A 27,338-nucleotide genomic window follows, 5' to 3' on the forward strand; every position below is an offset into this window, starting at 1 on the left:
GTGATGCTGGGCCCATAACCCAGAGGTAGGCAGATTGAAACTATCCTCTGCTATATGCATTTTTTTTGTGTTAATTAAAGTAATCCAAAACTGGGATTGATATTTTGTCTCTTTTATTTTTACTTAAAGTACAATAACTTTTACCATTTTAATTTGTTTTAATAGTATATTGACAGTATTGTTTTCTTTCAAAAATCCACTTCATTTTCTTTACCCTATTATTAAAATGGTAATTGACAAAAACAAACTACATTGTCACCAGAAGAGCAATACAAAATGTACAAGTGATATATTAAAATCATCTTTCCAGCTTGAATTTCAATGATGCATTGGGGCAACGATTTTGTGAGAAACATCTTCACCCTTAAATAAAGATTTTCTTAATTCCTTACCTGTGTGCTAATTAGATATCACCTTGTTTTCACATTAAACAGACTTCCACATGAGAAAGCAGCAAGGATGCAGTGGCGTTAATGTTTCCTGGTGTCAACCTGTATTATTTCAGTAGACATTGAAATGAGGATGCATCTTGCTGCCTTTCCAATGAAGCAAGTTTAATTTAGTAATAGGTGAAAAACCATCCTTACAAAGGTGTTAATCAGAGACTTGGCTTTGTGGACACTTTTCAGAGAACAAATTTGTTAGCATAAAAATAAAGCCAGAAAATAAAGAGCTGTTTAATCACTCAATTGGATTTTTCTGCCAGCATATTTTTTTTCTCTGCAACCCACTGCTAAATTGTGCTTCCTAGCTGTTTTTATAAAATCACTGAATCAAATCTAACTCTGATTACATCAGAGAAGGCCAGGTACCCTACACCATAAAAGGGGGTATGAAATTTTGACTGTCTACTTAAAGATCACCAAAATCTGATAACAAGGTCAATTAGGTCCCTGGGTGGGATTGAACCACCAACCTTTTGGTTAATAGACGTACATACTAACTGATTGCGCCACAGAGACACTTTGCAAAAGTCCATCCTGACAAAGGCTAATAAGCATTCATCTAAAACGTTTCCTAGAAAAACTTTAAAAAGTCAATAATCTGGAAAGTTTTTGTAAGATGTTTCTTCCATCAACCAACGAAGAAACACATTGGTACTTTCCCATGATGAGTGAGTGCTTCAGGATCTCTTGAACTTACATGTGCAGCAGAGTACTGCAATGGAAGCATGCTGGGCCCATAACCCAGAGGTAGGCAGATTGAAACTATCCTCTGCTATATGCATTTTTTTGTTTGTTAATTAAAGTAATCCAAAACTGGGATTGATATTTTGTCTGTTTTATTTTTACTTAAAGTACAATAACTTTTACCATTTTAATTTGTTTTAATAGTATATTGACAGTATTGTTTTCTTTCAAAAATCCACTTCATTTTCTTTACCCTATTATTAAAATGGTAATTGACAAAAACAAACTACATTGTCACCAGAAGAGCAATACAAAATGTACAAGTGATATATTAAAATCATCTTTCCAGCTTGAATTTCAATGATGCATTGGGTCAACAATTTTGTGAGAAACATCTTCACCCTTAAATAAAGATTTTCTTAATTCCTTACCTGTGTGCTAATTAGATATCACCTTGTTTTCACATTAAACAGACTTCCACATGAGAAAGCAGCAAGGATGCAGTGGCGTTAATGTTTCCTGGTGTCAACCTGTATTATTTCAGTAGACATTGAAATGAGGATACATCTTGCTGCCTTTCCAATGAAGCAAGTTTAATTTAGTAATAGGTGAAAAACCATCCCTACAAAGGTGTTAATCAGAGACTTGGCTTTGTGGACACTTTTCAGAGAACAAATTTGTTAGCATAAAAATAAAGCCAGAAAATGAAGAGCTGTTTAATCACGCAATTTGATTTTTTTGCCAGCATATTTCTTTTTCTCTGCAACCCACTGCTAAATTGTGCTTCCTAGATGTTTTTATAAAATCACTGAATCAAATCTAACTCTGATTACATCAGAGAAGGCCAGGTACCCTACACCATAACAGGGGGTATGAAATTTGACTTGTCTACTTAAAGATCACCAAAATCTGATAACAAGGTCAATTACGTCCCTGGGTGGGATTGAACCACCAACCTTTTGGTTAATAGCCGTACACACTAACTGATTGCGCCACAGAGACACTTTGCAAAAGTACATACTGACAAATGCTAATAAGCATTCATCTAAAACGTTTCCTAGAAAAACTTAAAAAAGTCAATAATCTGGAGAGTTTTTGTAAGATGTTTCTTCTATCAACCAACGAAGAAACACATTGGTACTTTCCCATGATGAGTGAGTGCTTCAGGATCTCTTGCACTTACATGTGCAGCAGAGTACAGCAATGGAAGCATGCTGGGCCCATAACCCAGAGGTAGGCAGATTGAAACTATCCTCTGCTATATGCATTTTTTTGTTTGTTAATTAAAGTAATCCAAAACTGGGATTGATATTTTGGCTCTTTTATTTTTACTTAAAGTACAATAACTTTTACCATTTTAATTTGTTTTAATAGTATATTGACAGTATTGTTTTCTTTCAAAAATCCACTTAATTTTCTTTACCCTATTATTAAAATGGTAATTGACAAAAACAAACTACATTGTCACCAGAAGAGCAATACAAAATGTACAAGTGATATATTAAAATCATCTTTCCAGCTTGAATTTCAATGATGCATTGGGGCAACGATTTTGTGAGAAACATCTTCACCCTTAAATAAAGATTTTCTTAATTCCTTACCTGTGTGCTAATTAGATATCACCTTGTTTTCACATTAAACAGACTTACACAAGAGAAAGCAGCAAGGATGCAGTGGCGTTAATGTTTCCTGGTGTCAACCTGTATTAATTCAGTAGACATTGAAATGAGGATGCATCTTGCTGCCTTTCCAATGAAGCAAGTTTAATTTAGTAATAGGTGAAAAACCATCCTTACAAAGGTGTTAATCAGAGACTTGGCTTTGTGGACACTTTTCAGAGAACAAATTTGTTAGCATAAAAATAAAGCCAGAAAATAAAGAGCTGTTTAATCACTCAATTGGATTTTTCTGCCAGCATATTTTTTTTCTCTGCAACCCACTGCTAAATTGTGCTTCCTAGCTGTTTTTATAAAATCACTGAATCAAATCTAACTCTGATTACATCAGAGAAGGCCAGGTACCCTACACCATAACAGGGGGTTTGAAATTTTGACTTGTCTACTTAAAGATCACAAAAATCTGATAACAAGGTCAATTAGGTCCCTGGGTGGGATTGAACCACCAACCTTATGGTTAATAGCCGTACATACTAACTGATTGCGCCACAGAGACACTTTGCAAAAGTTCATACTGACAAAGGCTAATAAGCATTCATCTAAAACGTTTCCTAGAAAAATTTTCAAAAGTCAATAATCTGGAGAGTTTTTGTAAGATGTTTCTTCCATCAACCAACGAAGAAACACATTGGTACTTTCCCATGATGAGTGAGTGCTTCAGGATCTCTTGAACTTACATGTGCAGCAGAGTACTGCAATGGAAGCATGCTGGGCCCATAACCCAGAGGTAGGCAGATTGAAACTATCCTCTGCTATATGCATTTTTTTTTTGTTAAAGTAATCCAAAACTGGGATTGATATTTTGTCTCTTTTATTTTTACTTAAAGTACAATAACTTTTACCATTTTAATTTGTTTTAATAGTATATTGACAGTATTGCTTTCTTTCAAAAATCCACTTCATTTTCTTTACCCTATTATTACAAACTACATTGTCACCAGAAGAGCAATACAAAATGTACAAGTGATATATTAAAATCATCTTTCCAGCTTGAATTTCAATGTTGCATTGGGTCAACAATTTTGTGAGAAACATCTTCACCCTTAAATAAAGATTTTCTTAATTCCTTACCTGTGTGCTAATTAGATATCACCTTGTTTTCACATTAAACAGACTTCCACATGAGAAAGCAGCAAGGATGCAGTGGCATTAATGTTTCCTGGTGTCAACTTGTATTATTTCAGTAGACATTGAAATGAGGATGCATCTTGCTGCCTTTCCAATGAAGCAAGTTTAATTTAGTAATAGGTGAAAAACCATCCTTACAAAGGTGTTAATCAGAGACTTGGCTTTGTGGACACTTTTCAGAGAACAAATTTGTTAGCATAAAAATAAAGCCAGAAAATGAAGAGCTGTTTAATCACTCGATTGGATTTTTCTGCCAGCATATTTTTTTTCTCTGCAACCCACTGCTAAATTGTGCTTCCTAGCTGTTTTTTATAAAATCACTGAATCAAATCTAACTCTGATTACATCAGAGAAGGCCATGTACCCTACACCATAAGAGGAGGTTTGAAATTTTGACTTGTCTACTTAAATATCACCAAAATCTGATCACAAGGTTAATTACGTCCCTGGGTGGGATTGAACCACCAACCTTTTGGTTAATAGCCAAACACACTAACCGATTGCGCCACAGAGACACTTTGCAAAAGTCCATACTGACAAAGGCTAATAAGCATTCATCTAAAACGTTTCCTAGAAAAACTTTAAAAAGTCAATAATCTGGAGAGTTTTTGTAAGATGTTTCTTCCATCAACCAACGAAGAAACACATTGGTACTTTCCCATGATAAGTGAGTGCTTCAGGATCTCTTGCACTTACATGTGCAGCAGAGTACTGCAATGGAAGCATGCTGGGCCCATAACCCAGAGGTAGGCAGATTGAAACTATCCTCTGCTATATGCATTTTTTTGTTTGTTAATTAAAGTAATCCAAAACTGGGATTGATATTTTGGCTCTTTTATTTTTACTTAAAGTACAATAACTTTTACCATTTTAATTTGTTTTAATAGTATATTGACAGTATTGTTTTCTTTCAAAAATCCACTTAATTTTCTTTACCCTATAATAAAATGGTAATTGACAAAAACAAACTACATTGTCACCAGAAGAGCAATACAAAATGTACAAGTGATATATTAAAATCATCTTTCCAGCTTGAATTTCAATGATGCATGGGGGCAACGATTTTGTGAGAAACATCTTCACCCTTAAATAAAGATTTTCTTAATTCCTTACCTGTGTGCTAATTAGATATCACCTTGTTTTCACATTAAACAGACTTCCACATGAGAAAGCAGCAAGGATGCAGTGGCGTTAATGTTTCCTGGTGTCAACCTGTATTATTTCAGTAGACATTGAAATGAGGATGCATCTTGCTGCCTTTCCAATGAAGCAAGTTTTATTTAGTAATAGGTGAAAAACCATCCTTACAAAGGTGTTAATCAGAGACTTGGCTTTGTGGACACTTTTCAGAGAACAAATTTGTTAGCATAAAAATAAAGCCAGAAAATAAAGAGCTGTTTAATCACTCAATTGGATTTTTCTGCCAGCATATTTTTTTTCTCTGCAACCCACTGCTAAATTGTGCTTCCTAGCTGTTTTTATAAAATCACTGAATCAAATCTAACTCTGATTACATCAGAGAAGGCCAGGTACCCTACACCATAACAGGGGGTTTGAAATTTTGACTTGTCTACTTAAAGATCACCAAAATCTGATAACAAGGTCAATTAGGTCCCTGGGTGGGATTGAACCACCAACCTTTTGGTTAATAGCCGTACATACTAACTGATTGCGCCACAGAAACACTTTGCAAAAGTCCATACTGACAAAGGCTAATAAGCATTCATCTAAAACGTTTCCTAGAAAAACTTTAAAAAGTCAATAATCTGGAGAGTTTTTGTAAGATGTTTCTTCCATCAACCAACGAAGAAACACATTGGTACTTTCCCATGATGAGTGAGTGCTTCAGGATCTCTTGAACTTACATGTGCAGCAGAGTACTGCAATGGAAGCATGCTGGGCCCATAACCCAGAGGTAGGCAGATTGAAACTATCCTCTGCTATATGCATTTTTTTTTTGTTAATTAAAGTAATCCAAAACTGGGATTGATATTTTGTCTCTTTTATTTTTACTTAAAGTACAATAACTTTTACCATTTTAATTTGTTTTAATAGTATATTGACAGTATTGTTTTCTTTCAAAAATCCACTTCATTTTCTTTACCCTATTATTAAAATGGTAATTGACAAAAACAAACTACATTGTCACCAGAAGAGCAATACAAAATGTACAAGTGATATATTAAAATCACATTTCCAGCTTGAATTTCAATGATGCATTGGGGCAACGATTTTGTGAGAAACATCTTCACCCTTAAATAAAGATTTTCTTAATTCCTTACCTGTGTGCTAATTAGATATCACCTTGTTTTCATATTAAACAGACTTCCACATGAGAAAGCAGCAAGGATGCAGTGGCGTTAATGTTTCCTGGTGTCAACTTGTATTATTTTAGTAGACATTGAAATGAGGATGCATCTTGCTGCCTTTCCAATGAAGCAAGTTTAATTTAGTAATAGGTGAAAAACCATCCTTACAAAGGTGTTAATCAGAGACTTGGCTTTGTGGACACTTTTCAGAGAACAAATTTGTTAGCATAAAAATAAAGCCAGAAAATGAAGAGCTGTTTAATCACTCAATTGGATTTTTCTGCCAGCATATTTTTTTTCTCTGCAACCCACTGCTAAATTGTGCTTCCTAGCTGTTTTTATAAAATCACTGAATCAAATCTAACTCTGATTACATCAGAGAAGGCCAGGTACCCTACACCATAACAGGGGGTATGAAATTTGACTTGTCTACTTAAAGATCACCAAAATCTGATAACAAGGTCAATTAGGTCCCTGGGTGGGATTGAACCACCAACCTTTTGGTTAATAGCCGTACACACTAACTGATTGCGCCACAGAGACACTTTTTCAAAAGCACATACTGACAAAGGCTAATAAGCATTCATCTAAAACGTTTCCTAGAAAAACTTTCAAAAGTTAATAATCTGGAGAGTTTTTGTAAGATGTTTCTTCCATCAACCAACGAAGAAACACATTGGTACTTTCCCATGATGAGTGAGTGCTTCAGGATCTCTTGCACTTACATGTGCAGCAGAGTACAGCAATGGAAGCATGCTGGGCCCATAACCCAGAGGTAGGCAGATTGAAACTATCCTCTGCTATATGCATTTTTTTGTTTGTTAATTAAAGTAATCCAAAACTGGGATTGATATTTTGGCTCTTTTATTTTTACTTAAAGTACAATAACTTTTACCATTTTAATTTGTTTTAATAGTATATTGACAGTATTGTTTTCTTTCAAAAATCCACTTAATTTTCTTTACCCTATTATTAAAATGGTAATTGACAAAAACAAACTACATTGTCACCAGAAGAGCAATACAAAATGTACAAGTGATATATTAAAATCATCTTTCCAGCTTGAATTTCAATGATGCATTGGGGCAACGATTTTGTGAGAAACATCTTCACCCTTAAATAAAGATTTTCTTAATTCCTTACCTGTGTGCTAATTAGATATCACCTTGTTTTCACATTAAACAGACTTCCACAAGAGAAAGCAGCAAGGATGCAGTGGCGTTAATGTTTCCTGGTGTCAACCTGTATTAATTCAGTAGACATTGAAATGAGGATGCATCTTGCTGCCTTTCCAATGAAGCAAGTTTAATTTAGTAATAGGTGAAAAACCATCCTTACAAAGGTGTTAATCAGAGACTTGGCTTTGTGGACACTTTTCAGAGAACAAATTTGTTAGCATAAAAATAAAGCCAGAAAATAAAGAGCTGTTTAATCACTCAATTGGATTTTTCTGCCAGCATATTTTTTTTCTCTGCAACCCACTGCTAAATTGTGCTTCCTAGCTGTTTTTATAAAATCACTGAATCAAATCTAACTCTGATTACATCAGAGAAGGCCAGGTACCCTACACCATAACAGGGGGTTTGAAATTTTGACTTGTCTACTTAAAGATCACAAAAATCTGATAACAAGGTCAATTAGGTCCCTGGGTGGGATTGAACCACCAACCTTATGGTTAATAGCCGTACATACTAACTGATTGCGCCACAGAGACACTTTGCAAAAGTCCATACTGACAAAGGCTAATAAGCATTCATCTAAAACGTTTCCTAGAAAAACTTTCAAAAGTCAATAATCTGGAGAGTTTTTGTAAGATGTTTCTTCCATCAACCAACGAAGAAACACATTGGTACTTTCCCATGATGAGTGAGTGCTTCAGGATCTCTTGAACTTACATGTGCAGCAGAGTACTGCAATGGAAGCATGCTGGGCCCATAACCCAGAGGTAGGCAGATTGAAACTATCCTCTGCTATATGCATTTTTTTTTTTGTTAATTAAAGTAATCCAAAACTGGGATTGATATTTTGTCTCTTTTATTTTTACTTAAAGTACAATAACTTTTACCATTTTAATTTGTTTTAATAGTATATTGACAGTATTGCTTTCTTTCAAAAATCCACTTCATTTTCTTTACCCTATTATTAAAATGGTAATTGACAAAAACAAACTACATTGTCACCAGAAGAGCAATACAAAATGTACAAGTGATATATTAAAATCATCTTTCCAGCTTGAATTTCAATGTTGCATTGGGTCAACAATTTTGTGAGAAACATCTTCACCCTTAAATAAAGATTTTCTTAATTCCTTACCTGTGTGCTAATTAGATATCACCTTGTTTTCACATTAAACAGACTTCCACATGAGAAAGCAGCAAGGATGCAGTGGCGTTAATGTTTCCTGGTGTCAACTTGTATTATTTCAGTAGACATTGAAATGAGGATGCATCTTGCTGCCTTTCCAATGAAGCAAGTTTAATTTAGTAATAGGTGAAAAACCATCCTTACAAAGGTGTTAATCAGAGACTTGGCTTTGTGGACACTTTTCAGAGAACAAATTTGTTAGCATAAAAATAAAGCCAGAAAATGAAGAGCTGTTTAATCACTCGATTGGATTTTTCTGCCAGCATATTTTTTTTCTCTGCAACCCACTGCTAAATTGTGCTTCCTAGCTGTTTTTTATAAAATCACTGAATCAAATCTAACTCTGATTACATCAGAGAAGGCCATGTACCCTACACCATAAGAGGAGGTTTGAAATTTTGACTTGTCTACTTAAATATCACCAAAATCTGATCACAAGGTTAACTACGTCCCTGGGTGGGATTGAACCACCAACCTTTTGGTTAATAGCCAAACACACTAACTGATTGCGCCACAGAGACACTTTGCAAAAGTCCATACTGACAAAGGCTAATAAGCATTCATCTAAAACGTTTCCTAGAAAAACTTTAAAAAGTCAATAATCTGGAGAGTTTTTGTAAGATGTTTCTTCCATCAACCAACGAAGAAACACATTGGTACTTTCCCATGATAAGTGAGTGCTTCAGGATCTCTTGCACTTACATGTGCAGCAGAGTACTGCAATGGAAGCATGCTGGGCCCATAACCCAGAGGTAGACAGATTGAAACTATCCTCTGCTATATGCATTTTTTTGTTTGTTAATTAAAGTAATCCAAAACTGGGATTGATATTTTGGCTCTTTTATTTTTACTTAAAGTACAATAACTTTTACCATTTTAATTTGTTTTAATAGTATATTGACAGTATAGTTTTCTTTCAAAAATCCACTTAATTTTCTTTACCCTGTTATTAAAATGGTAATTGACAAAAAAACTACATTGTCACCAGAAGAGCAATACAAAATGTACAAGTGATATATTAAAATCATCTTTCCAGCTTGAATTTCAATGATGCATTGGGGCAACAATTTTGTGAGAAACATCTTCACCCTTAAATAAAGATTTTCGTAATTCCTTACCTGTGTGCTAATTAGATATCACCTTGTTTTCACATTAAACAGACTTCCACATGAGAAAGCAGCAAGGATGCAGTGGCTTTAATGTTTCCTGGTGTCAACCTGTATTATTTCAGTAGACATTGAAATGAGGATGCATCTTGCTGCCTTTCCAATGAAGCAAGTTTAATTTAGTAATAGGTGAAAAACCATCCTTACAAAGGTGTTAATCAGAGACTTGGCTTTGTGGACACTTTTCAGAGAACAAATTTGTTAGCATAAAAATAAATTCCAGAAAATGAAGAGCTGTTTAATCACTCAATTGGATTTTTCTGCCAGCATATTTTTTTTCTCTGCAACCCACTGCTAAATTGTGCTTCCTAGCTGTTTTTTTATAAAATCACTGAATCAAATCTAACTCTGATTACATCAGAGAAGGCCAGGTACCCTACACAATAAGAGGGGGTTTGAAATTTTGACTTGTCTACTTAAATATCACCAAAATCTGATCACAAGGTCAATTACGTCCCTGGGTGGGATTGAACCACCAACCTTTTGGTTAATAGCCAAACACACTAACCGATTGCGCCACCGAGACACTTTGCAAAAAGTACATACTGACAAAGGCTAATAAGCATACATCTAGAACGTTTCCTAGAAAAATATTAAAAAATCAATAATCTGGAGAGTTTTTGTAAGATGTTTCTTCCATCAACCAATGAATAAACACATTGGTACTTTCCCATGATGAGTGAGTGCTTCAGGATCTCTTGCACTTACATGTGCAGCAGAGTACTGCAATGGAAGCATGCTGGACCCATAACCCAGAGGTAGGCAGATTGAAACTATCCTTTGCTATATGCATTTTTTTTTGTTAATTTAAGTAATCAAAACTGGGATTGATATTTTTGCTCTTTTATTTTTACTTAAAGTACAATAACTTTTACCATTTTAATTTGTTTTAATAGTATATTGACAGTATAGTTTTCATTCAAAAATCCACTTAATTTTCTTTACCCTATTATTAAAATGGTAATTGACAAAAAAAACTACATTGTCACCAGAAGAGCAATACAAAATGTACAAGTCATCTTTCCAGCTTGAATTTCAATGATGCATTGGGGCAACAATTTTGTGAGAAACATCTTCACCCTTAAATAAAGATTTTCGTAATTTCTTACCTGTGTGCTAATTAGATATCACCTTGTTTTCACATTAAACAGACTTCCACATGAGAAAGCAGCAAGGATGCAGTGGCTTTAATGTTTCCTGGTGTCAACCTGTATTATTTCAGTAGACATTGAAATGAGGATGCATCTTGCTGCCTTTCCAATGAAGCAAGTTTAATTTAGTAATAGGTGAAAAACCATCCTTACAAAGGTGTTAATCAGAGACTTGGCTTTGTGGACACTTTTCAGAGAACAAATTTGTTAGCATAAAAATAAATTCCAGAAAATGAAGAGCTGTTTAATCACTCAATTGGATTTTTCTGCCAGCATATTTTTTTTCTCTGCAACCCACTGCTAAATTGTGCTTCCTAGCTGTTTTTTTATAAAATCACTGAATCAAATCTAACTCTGATTACATCAGAGAAGGCCAGGTACCCTACACAATAAGAGGGGGTTTGAAATTTTGACTTGTCTACTTAAATATCACAAAAATCTGATCACAAGGTCAATTACGTCCCTGGGTGGGATTGAACCACCAACCTTTTGGTTAATAGCCAAACACACTAACCGATTGCGCCACCGAGACACTTTGCAAACAGTACATACTGACAAAGGCTAATAAGCATATATCTAGAACGTTTCCTAGAAAAATATTAAAAAATCAATAATCTGGAGAGTTTTTGTAAGATGTTTCTTCCATCAACCAATGAATAAACACATTGGTACTTTCCCATGATGAGTGAGTGCTTCAGGATCTCTTGCACTTACATGTGCAGCAGAGTACTGCAATGGAAGCATGCTGGACCCATAACCCAGAGGTAGGCAGATTGAAACTATCCTTTGCTATATGCATTTTTTTTTGTTAATTTAAGTAATCAAAACTGGGATTGATATTTTTGCTCTTTTATTTTTACTTAAAGTACAATAACTTTTACCATTTTAATTTGTTTTAATAGTATATTGACAGTATAGTTTTCTTTCAAAAATCCACTTAATTTTCTTTACCCTATTATTAAAATGGTAATTGACAAAAAAAACTACATTGTCACCAGAAGAGCAATACAAAATGTACAAGTGATATATTAAAATCATCTTTCCAGCTTGAATTTCAATGATGCATTGGGGCAACAATTTTGTGAGAAACATCTTCACCCTTAAATAAAGATTTTCGTAATTTCTTACCTGTGTGCTAATTAGATATCACCTTGTTTTCACATTAAACAGACTTCCACATGAGAAAGCAGCAAGGATGCAGTGGCGTTAATGTTTCCTGGTGTCAACCTGTATTATTTCAGTAGACATTGAAATGAGGATGCATCTTGCTGCCTTTCCAATGAAGCAAGTTTAATTTAGTAATAGGTGAAAAACCATCCCTACAAAGGTGTTAATCAGAGACTTGGCTTTGTGGACACTTTTCAGAGAACAAATTTGTTAGCATAAAAATAAAGCCAGAAAATGAAGAGCTGTTTAATCACGCAATTTGATTTTTTTGCCAGCATATTTCTTTTTCTCTGCAACCCACTGCTAAATTGTGCTTCCTAGATGTTTTTATAAAATCACTGAATCAAATCTAACTCTGATTACATCAGAGAAGGCCAGGTACCCTACACCATAACAGGGGGATATGAAATTTGACTTGTCTACTTAAAGATCACCAAAATCTGATAACAAGGTCAATTAGGTCCCTGGGTGGGATTGAACCACCAACCTTTTGGTTAATAGCTGTACATACTAACTGATTGCGCCACAGAGACACTTTGCAAAAGTCCATACTGACAAAGGCTAATAAGCATTCATCTAAAACGTTTCCTAGAAAAACTTTAAAAAGTCAATAATCTGGAGAGTTTTTGTAAGATGTTTCTTCCATCAACCAACGAAGAAACACATTGGTACTTTCCCATGATGAGTGAGTGCTTCAGGATCTCTTGAACTTACATGTGCAGCAGAGTACTGCAATGGAAGCATGCTGGGCCCATAACCCAGAGGTAGGCAGATTGAAACTATCCTCTGCTATATGCATTTTTTTTTTTGTTAATTAAAGTAATCCAAAACTGGGATTGATATTTTGTCTCTTTTATTTTTACTTAAAGTACAATAACTTTTACCATTTTAATTTGTTTTAATAGTATATTGACAGTATTGTTTTCTTTCAAAAATCCACTTCATTTTCTTTACCCTATTATTAAAATGGTAATTGACAAAAACAAACTACATTGTCACCAGAAGAGCAATACAAAATGTACAAGTGATATATTAAAATCATCTTTCCAGCTTGAATTTCAATGTTGCATTGGGTCAACAATTTTGTGAGAAACATCTTCACCCTTAAATAAAGATTTTCTTAATTCCTTACCTGTGTGCTAATTAGATATCACCTTGTTTTCACATTAAACAGACTTCCACATGAGAAAGCAGCAAGGATGCAGTGGCGTTAATGTTTCCTGGTGTCAACTTGTATTATTTCAGTAGACATTGAAATGAGGATGCATCTTGCTGCCTTTCCAATGAAGCAAGTTTAATTTAGTAATAGGTGAAAAACCATCCTTACAAAGGTGTTAATCAGAGACTTGGCTTTGTGGACACTTTTCAGAGAACAAATTTGTTAGCATAAAAATAAAGCCAGAAAATGAAGAGCTGTTTAATCACTCGATTGGATTTTTCTGCCAGCATATTTTTTTTCTCTGCAACCCACTGCTAAATTGTGCTTCCTAGCTGTTTTTTATAAAATCACTGAATCAAATCTAACTCTGATTACATCAGAGAAGGCCATGTACCCTACACCATAAGATGAGGTTTGAAATTTTGACTTGTCTACTTAAATATCACCAAAATCTGATCACAAGGTTAATTATGTCCCTGGGTGGGATTGAACCACCAACCTTTTGGTTAATAGCCAAACACACTAACCGATTGCACCACAGAGACACTTTGCAAAAGTCCATACTGACAAAGGCTAATAAGCATTCATCTAAAACGTTTCCTAGAAAAACTTTAAAAAGTCAATAATCTGGAGAGTTTTTGTAAGATGTTTCTTCCATCAACCAACGAAGAAACACATTGGTACTTTCCCATGATGAGTGAGTGCTTCAGGATCTCTTGCACTTACATGTGCAGCAGAGTACTGCAATGGAAGTATGCTGGGCCCATAACCCAGAGGTAGGCAGATTGAAACTATCCTCTGCTATATGCATTTTTTTGTTTGTTAATTAAAGTAATCCAAAACTGGGATTGATATTTTGGCTCTTTTATTTTTACTTAAAGTACAATAACTTTTACCATTTTAATTTGTTTTAATAGTATATTGACAGTATAGTTTTCTATCAAAAATCCACTTAATTTTCTTTACCCTGTTATTAAAATGGTAATTGACAAAAAAACTACATTGTCACCAGAAGAGCAATACAAAATGTACAAGTGATATATTAAAATCATCTTTCCAGCTTGAATTTCAATGATGCATTGGGGCAACAATTTTGTGAGAAACATCTTCACCCTTAAATAAAGATTTTCTTAATTCCTTACCTGTGTGCTAATTAGATATCACCTTGTTTTCACATTAAACAGACTTCCACATGAGAAAGCAGCAAGGATGCAGTGGCGTTAATGTTTCCTGGTGTCAACTTGTATTATTTCAGTAGACATTGAAATGAGGATGCATCTTGCTGCCTTTCCAATGAAGCAAGTTTAATTTAGTAATAGGTGAAAAACCATCCTTACAAAGGTGTTAATCAGAGACTTGGCTTTGTGGACACTTTTCAGAGAACAAATTTGTTAGCATAAAAATAAAGCCAGAAAATGAAGAGCTGTTTAATCACTCGATTGGATTTTTCTGCCAGCATATTTTTTTTCTCTGCAACCCACTGCTAAATTGTGCTTCCTAGCTGTTTTTTATAAAATCACTGAATCAAATCTAACTCTGATTACATCAGAGAAGGCCATGTACCCTACACCATAAGATGAGGTTTGAAATTTTGACTTGTCTACTTAAATATCACCAAAATCTGATCACAAGGTTAATTATGTACCTGGGTGGGATTGAACCACCAACCTTTTGGTTAATAGCCAAACACACTAACCGATTGCACCACAGAGACACTTTGCAAAAGTCCATACTGACAAAGGCTAATAAGCATTCATCTAAAACGTTTCCTAGAAAAACTTTAAAAAGTCAATAATCTGGAGAGTTTTTGTAAGATGTTTCTTCCATCAACCAACGAAGAAACACATTGGTACTTTCCCATGATGAGTGAGTGCTTCAGGATCTCTTGCACTTACATGTGCAGCAGAGTACTGCAATGGAAGTATGCTGGGCCCATAACCCAGAGGTAGGCAGATTGAAACTATCCTCTGCTATATGCATTTTTTTGTTTGTTAATTAAAGTAATCCAAAACTGGGATTGATATTTTGGCTCTTTTATTTTTACTTAAAGTACAATAACTTTTACCATTTTAATTTGTTTTAATAGTATATTGACAGTATAGTTTTCTATCAAAAATCCACTTAATTTTCTTTACCCTGTTATTAAAATGGTAATTGACAAAAAAACTACATTGTCACCAGAAGAGCAATACAAAATGTACAAGTGATATATTAAAATCATCTTTCCAGCTTGAATTTCAATGATGCATTGGGGCAACAATTTTGTGAGAAACATCTTCACCCTTAAATAAAGATTTTCGTAATTCCTTACCTGTGTGCTAATTAGATACCACCTTGTTTTCACATTAAACAGACTTCCACATGAGAAAGCAGCAAGGATGCAGTGGCGTTAATGTTTCCTGGTGTCAACCTGTATTATTTCAGTAGACATTGAAATGAGGATACATCTTGCTGCCTTTCCAATGAAGCAAGTTTAATTTAGTAATAGGTGAAAAACCATCCCTACAAAGGTGTTAATCAGAGACTTGGCTTTGTGGACACTTTTCAGAGAACAAATTTGTTAGCATAAAAATAAAGCCAGAAAATAAAGAGCTGTTTAATCACTCAATTGGATTTTTCTGCCAGCATATTTTTTTTCTCTGCAACCCACTGCTAAATTGTGCTTCCTAGCTGTTTTTATAAAATCACTGAATCAAATCTAACTCTGATTACATCAGAGAAGGCCAGGTACCCTACACCATAACAGGGGGTTTGAAATTTTGACTTGTCTACTTAAAGATCACCAAAATCTGATAACAAAGTCAATTAGGTCCCTGGGTGGGATTGAACCACCAACCTTTTGGTTAATAGCCGTACATACTAACTGATTGCGCCACAGAGACACTTTGCAAAAGTCCATACTGACAAAGGCTAATAAGCATTCATCTAAAACGTTTCCTAGAAAAACTTTAAAAAGTCAATAATCTGGAGAGTTTTTGTAAGATGTTTCTTCCATCAACCAACGAAGAAACACATTGGTACTTTCCCATGATGAGTGAGTGCTTCAGGATCTCTTGAACTTACATGTGCAGCAGAGTACTGCAATGGAAGCATGCTGGGCCCATAACCCAGAGGTAGGCAGATTGAAACTATCCTCTGCTATATGCATTTTTTTTTTGTTAATTAAAGTAATCCAAAACTGGGATTGATATTTTGTCTCTTTTATTTTTACTTAAAGTACAATAACTTTTACCATTTTAATTTGTTTTAATAGTATATTGACAGTATTGTTTTCTTTCAAAAATCCACTTCATTTTCTTTACCCTATTATTAAAATGGTAATTGACAAAAACAAACTACATTGTCACCAGAAGAGCAATACAAAATGTACAAGTGATATATTAAAATCATCTTTCCAGCTTGAATTTCAATGTTGCATTGGGTCAACAATTTTGTGAGAAACATCTTCACCCTTAAATAAAGATTTTCTTAATTCCTTACCTGTGTGCTAATTAGATATCACCTTGTTTTCACATTAAACAGACTTCCACATGAGAAAGCAGCAAGGATGCAGTGGCGTTAATGTTTCCTGGTGTCAACTTGTATTATTTCAGTAGACATTGAAATGAGGATGCATCTTGCTGCCTTTCCAATGAAGCAAGTTTAATTTAGTAATAGGTGAAAAACCATCCTTACAAAGGTGTTAATCAGAGACTTGGCTTTGTGGACACTTTTCAGAGAACAAATTTGTTAGCATAAAAATAAAGCCAGAAAATGAAGAGCTGTTTAATCACTCGATTGGATTTTTCTGCCAGCATATTTTTTTTCTCTGCAACCCACTGCTAAATTGTGCTTCCTAGCTGTTTTTTATAAAATCACTGAATCAAATCTAACTCTGATTACATCAGAGAAGGCCAGGTACCCTACACAATAAGAGGGGGTTTGAAATTTTGACTTGTCTACTTAAATATCACCAAAATCTGATCACAAGGTCAATTACGTCCCTGGGTGGGATTGAACCACCAACCTTTTGGTTTATAGCCGAACACACTAACCGATTGCGCCACCGAGACACTTTGTAAACAGTACATACTGACAAAGGCTAATAAGCATACATCTAGAACGTTTCCTAGAAAAATATTAAAAAATCAATAATCTGGAGAGTTTTTGTAAGATGTTTCTTCCATCAACCAATGAATAAACACATTGGTACTTTCCCATGATGAGTGAGTGCTTCAGGATCTCTTGCACTTACATGTGCAGCAGAGTACTGCAATGGAAGCATGCTGGACCCATAACCCAGAGGTAGGCAGATTGAAACTATCCTTTGCTATATGCATTTTTTTTGTTAATTTAAGTAATCAAAACTGGGATTGATATTTTTGCTCTTTTATTTTTACTTAAAGTACAATAACTTTTACCATTTTAATTTGTTTTAATAGTATATTGACAGTATAGTTTTCTTTCAAAAATCCACTTAATTTTCTTTACCCTATTATTAAAATGGTAATTGACAAAAAAAACTACATTGTCACCAGAAGAGCAATACAAAATGTACAAGTGATATATTAAAATCATCTTTCCAGCTTGAATTTCAATGATGCATTGGGGCAACGATTTTGTGAGAAACATCTTCACCCTTAAATAAAGATTTTCTTAATTCCTTACCTGTGTGCTAATTAGATATCACCTTGTTTTCATATTAAACAGACTTTTACATGAGAAAGCAGCAAGGATGCAGTGGCGTTAATGTTTCCTGGTGTCAACCTGTATTATTTCAGTAGACATTGAAATGAGGATGCATCTTGCTGCCTTTCCAATGAAGCAAGTTTAATTTAGTAATAGGTGAAAAACCATCCTTACAAAGGTGTTAATCAGAGACTTGGCTTTGTGGACACTTTTCAGAGAACAAATTTGTTAGCATAAAAATAAAGCAAGAAAATAAAGAGCTGTTTAATCACTCAATTGGATTTTTCTGCCAGCATATTTTTTTTCTCTGCAACCCACTGCTAAATTGTGCTTCCTAGCTGTTTTTATAAAATCACTGAATCAAATCTAACTCTGATTACATCAGAGAAGGCCAAGTACCCTACACCATAACAGGGGGTTTGAAATTTTGACTTGTCTACTTAAAGATCACCAAAATCTGATAACAAGGTCAATTAGGTCCCTGGGTGGGATTAAACCACCAACCTTTTGGTTAAAAGCCATACATACTAACTGATTGCGCCACAGAGACACTTTGCAAATTTCCATACTGACAAAGGCTAATAAGCATTCATCTAAAACGTTTCCTAGAAAAACTTTAAAATGTCAATAATCTGGGGAGTTTTTGTAAGATGTTTCTTCCATCAACCAACGAAGAAACACATTGGTACTTTCCCATGATGAGTGAGTGCTTCAGGATCTCTTGCACTTACATGTGCAGCAGAGTACTGCAATGGAAGCATGCTGGGCCCATAACCCAGAGGTAGGCAGATTGAAACTATCCTCTGCTATATGCATTTTTTTTTGTTAATTAAAGTAATCCAAAACTGGGATTGATATTTTGTCTCTTTTATTTTTACTTAAAGTACAATAACTTTTACCATTTTAATTTGTTTTAATAGTATATTGACAGTATTGTTTTCTTTCAAAAATCCACTTCATTTTCTTTACCCTATTATTAAAATGGTAATTGACAAAAACAAACTACATTGTCACCAGAAGAGCAATACAAAATGTACAAGTGATATATTAAAATCATCTTTCCAGCTTGAATTTCAATGATGCATTGGGTCAACAATTTTGTGAGAAACATCTTCACCCTTAAATAAAGATTTTCTTAATTCCTTACCTGTGTGCTAATTAGATATCACCTTGTTTTCACATTAAACAGACTTCCACATGAGAAAGCAGCAAGGATGCAGTGGCGTTAATGTTTCCTGGTGTCAACTTGTATTATTTCAGTAGACATTGAAATGAGGATGCATCTTGCTGCCTTTCCAATGAAGCAAGTTTAATTTAGTAATAGGTGAAAAACCATCCTTACAAAGGTGTTAATCAGAGACTTGGCTTTGTGGACACTTTTCAGAGAACAAATTTGTTAGCATAAAAATAAAGCCAGAAAATGAAGAGCTGTTTAATCACTCGATTGGATTTTTCTGCCAGCATATTTTTTTTCTCTGCAACCCACTGCTAAATTGTGCTTCCTAGCTGTTTTTTATAAAATCACTGAATCAAATCTAACTCTGATTACATCAGAGAAGGCCATGTACCCTACACCATAAGAGGAGGTTTGAAATTTTGACTTGTCTACTTAAATATCACCAAAATCTGATCACAAGGTTAATTACGTCCCTGGGTGGGATTGAACCACCAACCTTTTGGTTAACAGCCAAACACACTAACCGATTGCGCCACAGAGACACTTTGCAAAAAGTACATACTGACAAAGGCTAATAAGCATACATCTAGAACGTTTCCTAGAAAAACATTAAAAAATCAATAATCTGGAGAGTTTTTGTAAGATGTTTCTTCCATCAACCAACGAATAAACACATTGGTACTTTCCCATGATGAGTGAGTGCTTCAGGATCTCTTGCACTTACATGGGCAGCAGAGTACTGCAATGGAAGCATGCTGGACCCATAACCCAGAGGTAGGCAGATTGAAACTATCCTTTGCTATATGCATTTTTTTTGTTAATTTAAGTAATCAAAACTGGGATTGATATTTTTGCTCTTTTATTTTTACTTAAAGTACAATAACTTTTACCATTTTAATTTGTTTTAATAGTATATTGACAGTATAGTTTTCTTTCAAAAATCCACTTAATTTTCTTTACCCTGTTATTAAAATGGTAATTGACAAAAAAACTACATTGTCACCAGAAGAGCAATACAAAATGTACAAGTGATATATTAAAATCATCTTTCCAGCTTGAATTTCAATGATGCATTGGGGCAACAATTTTGTGAGAAACATCTTCACCCTTAAATAAAGATTTTCGTAATTCCTTACCTGTGTGCTAATTAGATATCACCTTGTTTTCACATTAAACAGACTTCCATGTGAGAAAGCAGCAAAGATGCAGTGGCGTTAATGTTTCCTGGTGTCAACCTGTATTATTTCAGTAGACATTGAAATGAGGATGCATCTTGCTGCCTTTCCAATGAAGCAAGTTTAATTTAGTAATAGGTGAAAAACCATCCTTACAAAGGTGTTAATCAGAGACTTGGCTTTGTGGACACTTTTCAGAGAACAAATTTGCTAGCATAAAAATAAATTCCAGAAAATGAAGAGCTGTTTAATCACTCAATTGGATTTTTCTGCCAGCATATTTTTTTTCTCTGCAACCCACTGCTAAATTGTGCTTCCTAGCTGTTTTTTATAAAATCACTGAATCAAATCTAACTCTGATTACATCAGAGAAGGCCAGGTACCCTACACAATAAGAGGGGGTTTGAAATTTTGACTTGTCTACTTAAATATCACCAAAATCTGATCACAAGGTCAATTACGTCCCTGGGTGGGATTGAACCACCGACCTTTTGGTTAATAGCCGAACACACTAACCGATTGCGCCACCAAGACACTTTGCAAACAGTACATACTAACAAAGGCTAATAAGCATACATCTAGAACGTTTCCTAGAAAAATATTAAAAAATCAATAATCTGGAGAGTTTTTGTAAGATGTTTCTTCCATCAACCAATGAATAAACACATTGGTACTTTCCCATGATGAGGGAGTGCTTCAGGATCTCTTGCACTTACATGTGCAGCAGAGTACTGCAATGGAAGCATGCTGGACCCATAACCCAGAGGTAGGCAGATTGAAACTATCCTTTGCTATATGCATTTTTTTTTGTTAATTTAAGTAATCAAAACTGGGATTGATATTTTTGCTCTTTTATTTTTACTTAAAGTACAATAACTTTTACCATTTTAATTTGTTTTAATAGTATATTGACAGTATAGTTTTCTTTCAAAAATCCACTTAATTTTCTTTACCCTATTATTAAAATGGTAATTGACAAAAAAAACTACATTGTCACCAGAAGAGCAATACAAAATGTACAAGTGATATATTAAAATCATCTTTCCAGCTTGAATTTCAATGATGCATTGGGGCAACAATTTTGTGAGAAACATATTCACCCTTAAATAAAGATTTTCGTAATTTCTTACCTGTGTGCTAATTAGATATCACCTTGTTTTCACATTAAACAGACTTCCACATGAGAAAGCAGCAAGGATGCAGTGGCGTTAATGTTTCCTGGTGTCAACCTGTATTATTTCAGTAGACATTGAAATGAGGATGCATCTTGCTGCCTTTCCAATGAAGCAAGTTTAATTTAGTAATAGGTGAAAAACCATCCCTACAAAGGTGTTAATCAGAGACTTGGCTTTGTGGACACTTTTCAGAGAACAAATTTGTTAGCATAAAAATAAAGCCAGAAAATGAAGAGCTGTTTAATCACGCAATTAGATTTTTTTGCCAGCATATTTCTTTTTCTCTGCAACCCACTGCTAAATTGTGCTTCCTAGATGTTTTTATAAAATCACTGAATCAAATCTAACTCTGATTACATCAGAGAAGGCCAGGTACCCTACACCATAACAGGGGGTATGAAATTTGACTTGTCTACTTAAAGATCACCAAAATCTGATAACAAGGTCAATTAGGTCCCTGGGTGGGATTGAACCACCAACCCTTTGGTTAATAGCCGTACATACTAACTGATTGCGCCACAGAGACACTTTGCAAAAGTTCATACTGACAAAGGCTAATAAGCATTCATCTAAAACGTTTCCTAGAAAAACTTTAAAAAGTCAATAATCTGGAGAGTTTTTGTAAGATGTTTCTTCCATCAACCAACGAAGAAACACATTGGTACTTTCCCATGATGAGTGAGTGCTTCAGGATCTCTTGCACTTACATGTGCAGCAGAGTACTGCAATGGAAGCATGCTGGGCCCATAACCCAGAGGTAGGCAGATTGAAACTATCCTCTGCTATATGCATTTTTTTTTGTTAATTAAAGTAATCCAAAACTGGGATTGATATTTTGGCTCTTTTATTTTTACTTAAAGTACAATAACTTTTACCATTTTAATTTGTTTTAATAGTATATTGACAGTATTGTTTTCTTTCAAAAATCCACTTCATTTTCTTTACCCTATTATTAAAATGGTAATTGACAAAAACAAACTACATTGTCACCAGAAGAGCAATACAAAATGTACAAGTGATATATTAAAATCATCTTTCCAGCTTGAATTTCAATGATGCATTGGGGCAACGATTTTGTGAGAAACATCTTCACCCTTAAATAAAGATTTTCTTAATTCCTTACCTGTGTGCTAATTAGATATCACCTTGTTTTCATATTAAACAGACTTTTACATGAGAAAGCAGCAAGGATGCAGTGGCGTTAATGTTTCCTGGTGTCAACCTGTATTATTTCAGTAGACATTGAAATGAGGATGCATCTTGCTGCCTTTCCAATGAAGCAAGTTTAATTTAGTAATAGGTGAAAAACCATCCTTACAAAGGTGTTAATCAGAGACTTGGCTTTGTGGACACTTTTCAGAGAACAAATTTGTTAGCATAAAAATAAAGCCAGAAAATAAAGAGCTGTTTAATCACTCAATTGGATTTTTCTGCCAGCATATTTTTTTTCTCTGCAACCCACTGCTAAATTGTGCTTCCTAGCTGTTTTTATAAAATCACTGAATCAAATCTAACTCTGATTACATCAGAGAAGGCCAAGTACCCTACACCTTAACAGGGGGTTTGAAATTTTGACTTGTCTACTTAAAGATCACCAAAATCTGATAACAAGGTCAATTAGGTCCCTAGGTGGGATTAAACCACCAACCTTTTGGTTAAAAGCCGTACATACTAACTGATTGCGCCACAGAGACACTTTGCAAATTTCCATACTGACAAAGGCTAATAAGCATTCATCTAAAACGTTTCCTAGCAAAACTTTAAAAAGTCAATAATCTGGAGAGTTTTTGTAAGATGTTTCTTCCATCAACCAACGAAGAAACACATTGGTACTTTCCCATGATGAGTGAGTGCTTCAGGATCTCTTGAACTTACATGTGCAGCAGAGTACTGCAATGGAAGCATGCTGGGCCCATAACCCAGAGGTAGGCAGATTGAAACTATCCTCTGCTATATGCATTTTTTTTTTGTTAATTAAAGTAATCCAAAACTGGGATTGATATTTTGTCTCTTTTATTTTTACTTAAAGTACAATAACTTTTACCATTTTAATTTGTTTTAATAGTATATTGACAGTATTGTTTTCTTTCAAAAATCCACTTAATTTTCTTTACCCTATTATTAAAATGGTAATTGACAAAAACAAACTACATTGTCACCAGAAGAGCAATACAAAATGTACAAGTGATATATTAAAATCATCTTTCCAGCTTGAATTTCAATGATGCATTGGGGCAACAATTTTGTGAGAAACATCTTCACCCTTAAATAAAGATTTTCTTAATTCCTTACCTGTGTGCTAATTAGATATCACCTTGTTTTCACATTAAACAGACTTCCACATGAGAAAGCAGCAAGGATGCAGTGGCGTTAATGTTTCCTGGTGTCAACTTGTATTATTTCAGTAGACATTGAAATGAGGATGCATCTTGCTGCCTTTCCAATGAAGCAAGTTTAATTTAGTAATAGGTGAAAAACCATCCTTACAAAGGTGTTAATCAGAGACTTGGCTTTGTGGACACTTTTCAGAGAACAAATTTGTTAGCATAAAAATAAAGCCAGAAAATGAAGAGCTGTTTAATCACTCGATTGGATTTTTCTGCCAGCATATTTTTTTTCTCTGCAACCCACTGCTAAATTGTGCTTCCTAGCTGTTTTTTATAAAATCACTGAATCAAATCTAACTCTGATTACATCAGAGAAGGCCATGTACCCTACACCATAAGATGAGGTTTGAAATTTTGACTTGTCTACTTAAATATCACCAAAATCTGATCACAAGGTTAATTATGTCCCTGGGTGGGATTGAACCACCAACCTTTTGGTTAATAGCCAAACACACTAACCGATTGCACCACAGAGACACTTTGCAAAAGTCCATACTGACAAAGGCTAATAAGCATTCATCTAAAACGTTTCCTAGAAAAACTTTAAAAAGTCAATAATCTGGAGAGTTTTTGTAAGATGTTTCTTCCATCAACCAACGAAGAAACACATTGGTACTTTCCCATGATGAGTGAGTGCTTCAGGATCTCTTGCACTTACATGTGCAGCAGAGTACTGCAATGGAAGTATGCTGGGCCCATAACCCAGAGGTAGGCAGATTGAAACTATCCTCTGCTATATGCATTTTTTTGTTTGTTAATTAAAGTAATCCAAAACTGGGATTGATATTTTGGCTCTTTTATTTTTACTTAAAGTACAATAACTTTTACCATTTTAATTTGTTTTAATAGTATATTGACAGTATAGTTTTCTATCAAAAATCCACTTAATTTTCTTTACCCTGTTATTAAAATGGTAATTGACAAAAAAACTACATTGTCACCAGAAGAGCAATACAAAATGTACAAGTGATATATTAAAATCATCTTTCCAGCTTGAATTTCAATGATGCATTGGGGCAACAATTTTGTGAGAAACATCTTCACCCTTAAATAAAGATTTTCGTAATTCCTTACCTGTGTGCTAATTAGATACCACCTTGTTTTCACATTAAACAGACTTCCACATGAGAAAGCAGCAAGGATGCAGTGGCGTTAATGTTTCCTGGTGTCAACCTGTATTATTTCAGTAGACATTGAAATGAGGATACATCTTGCTGCCTTTCCAATGAAGCAAGTTTAATTTAGTAATAGGTGAAAAACCATCCCTACAAAGGTGTTAATCAGAGACTTGGCTTTGTGGACACTTTTCAGAGAACAAATTTGTTAGCATAAAAATAAAGCCAGAAAATAAAGAGCTGTTTAATCACTCAATTGGATTTTTCTGCCAGCATATTTTTTTTCTCTGCAACCCACTGCTAAATTGTGCTTCCTAGCTGTTTTTATAAAATCACTGAATCAAATCTAACTCTGATTACATCAGAGAAGGCCAGGTACCCTACACCATAACAGGGGGTTTGAAATTTTGACTTGTCTACTTAAAGATCACCAAAATCTGATAACAAGGTCAATTAGGTCCCTGGGTGGGATTGAACCACCAACCTTTTGGTTAATAGCCGTACATACTAACTGATTGCGCCACAGAGACACTTTGCAAAAGTCCATACTGACAAAGGCTAATAAGCATTCATCTAAAACGTTTCCTAGAAAAACTTTAAAAAGTCAATAATCTGGAGAGTTTTTGTAAGATGTTTCTTCCATCAACCAACGAAGAAACACATTGGTACTTTCCCATGATGAGTGAGTGCTTCAGGATCTCTTGAACTTACATGTGCAGCAGAGTACTGCAATGGAAGCATGCTGGGCCCATAACCCAGAGGTAGGCAGATTGAAACTATCCTCTGCTATATGCATTTTTTTTTTGTTAATTAAAGTAATCCAAAACTGGGATTGATATTTTGTCTCTTTTATTTTTACTTAAAGTACAATAACTTTTACCATTTTAATTTGTTTTAATAGTATATTGACAGTATTGTTTTCTTTCAAAAATCCACTTCATTTTCTTTACCCTATTATTAAAATGGTAATTGACAAAAACAAACTACATTGTCACCAGAAGAGCAATACAAAATGTACAAGTGATATATTAAAATCATCTTTCCAGCTTGAATTTCAATGTTGCATTGGGTCAACAATTTTGTGAGAAACATCTTCACCCTTAAATAAAGATTTTCTTAATTCCTTACCTGTGTGCTAATTAGATATCACCTTGTTTTCACATTAAACAGACTTCCACATGAGAAAGCAGCAAGGATGCAGTGGCGTTAATGTTTCCTGGTGTCAACTTGTATTATTTCAGTAGACATTGAAATGAGGATGCATCTTGCTGCCTTTCCAATGAAGCAAGTTTAATTTAGTAATAGGTGAAAAACCATCCTTACAAAGGTGTTAATCAGAGACTTGGCTTTGTGGACACTTTTCAGAGAACAAATTTGTTAGCATAAAAATAAAGCCAGAAAATGAAGAGCTGTTTAATCACTCGATTGGATTTTTCTGCCAGCATATTTTTTTTCTCTGCAACCCACTGCTAAATTGTGCTTCCTAGCTGTTTTTTATAAAATCACTGAATCAAATCTAACTCTGATTACATCAGAGAAGGCCAGGTACCCTACACAATAAGAGGGGGTTTGAAATTTTGACTTGTCTACTTAAATATCACCAAAATCTGATCACAAGGTCAATTACGTCCCTGGGTGGGATTGAACCACCAACCTTTTGGTTTATAGCCGAACACACTAACCGATTGCGCCACCGAGACACTTTGTAAACAGTACATACTGACAAAGGCTAATAAGCATACATCTAGAACGTTTCCTAGAAAAATATTAAAAAATCAATAATCTGGAGAGTTTTTGTAAGATGTTTCTTCCATCAACCAATGAATAAACACATTGGTACTTTCCCATGATGAGTGAGTGCTTCAGGATCTCTTGCACTTACATGTGCAGCAGAGTACTGCAATGGAAGCATGCTGGACCCATAACCCAGAGGTAGGCAGATTGAAACTATCCTTTGCTATATGCATTTTTTTTGTTAATTTAAGTAATCAAAACTGGGATTGATATTTTTGCTCTTTTATTTTTACTTAAAGTACAATAACTTTTACCATTTTAATTTGTTTTAATAGTATATTGACAGTATAGTTTTCTTTCAAAAATCCACTTAATTTTCTTTACCCTATTATTAAAATGGTAATTGACAAAAAAAACTACATTGTCACCAGAAGAGCAATACAAAATGTACAAGTGATATATTAAAATCATCTTTCCAGCTTGAATTTCAATGATGCATTGGGGCAACGATTTTGTGAGAAACATCTTCACCCTTAAATAAAGATTTTCTTAATTCCTTACCTGTGTGCTAATTAGATATCACCTTGTTTTCATATTAAACAGACTTTTACATGAGAAAGCAGCAAGGATGCAGTGGCGTTAATGTTTCCTGGTGTC

At 34.5% G+C, this 27,338-nt stretch overlaps 6 non-coding genes across 6 annotated transcripts; all 6 read right to left on the reverse strand.

The window, feature by feature from the left end:
* Nucleotides 1–4,375: 4,375 nt before the first annotated feature.
* TRNAN-AUU (transfer RNA asparagine (anticodon AUU)) lies at nt 4,376–4,449 on the reverse strand. The gene has a single exon. It is a non-coding gene; the product is annotated as a tRNA-Asn (tRNA).
* Nucleotides 4,450–13,721: 9,272 nt separating this feature from the next.
* Nucleotides 13,722–13,795, reverse strand: TRNAN-AUU (transfer RNA asparagine (anticodon AUU)). Its single transcript has one exon. It is a non-coding gene; the product is annotated as a tRNA-Asn (tRNA).
* Nucleotides 13,796–17,228: 3,433 nt separating this feature from the next.
* On the reverse strand, nt 17,229–17,302 carry TRNAY-AUA (transfer RNA tyrosine (anticodon AUA)). The gene has a single exon. It is a non-coding gene; the product is annotated as a tRNA-Tyr (tRNA).
* A 2,261-nt stretch (nt 17,303–19,563) lies between these two features.
* On the reverse strand, nt 19,564–19,637 carry TRNAN-GUU (transfer RNA asparagine (anticodon GUU)). The gene has a single exon. It is a non-coding gene; the product is annotated as a tRNA-Asn (tRNA).
* Nucleotides 19,638–24,235: 4,598 nt separating this feature from the next.
* On the reverse strand, nt 24,236–24,309 carry TRNAN-AUU (transfer RNA asparagine (anticodon AUU)). Its single transcript has one exon. It is a non-coding gene; the product is annotated as a tRNA-Asn (tRNA).
* A 2,264-nt stretch (nt 24,310–26,573) lies between these two features.
* TRNAY-AUA (transfer RNA tyrosine (anticodon AUA)) lies at nt 26,574–26,647 on the reverse strand. The gene has a single exon. It is a non-coding gene; the product is annotated as a tRNA-Tyr (tRNA).
* Between the last annotated feature and the right edge of the window lie 691 nt (nt 26,648–27,338).

Source organism: Pseudophryne corroboree, unplaced genomic scaffold, assembly GCF_028390025.1.
Source record: "Pseudophryne corroboree isolate aPseCor3 unplaced genomic scaffold, aPseCor3.hap2 scaffold_1421, whole genome shotgun sequence".
Lineage (NCBI taxonomy): Eukaryota > Metazoa > Chordata > Amphibia > Anura > Myobatrachidae > Pseudophryne > Pseudophryne corroboree.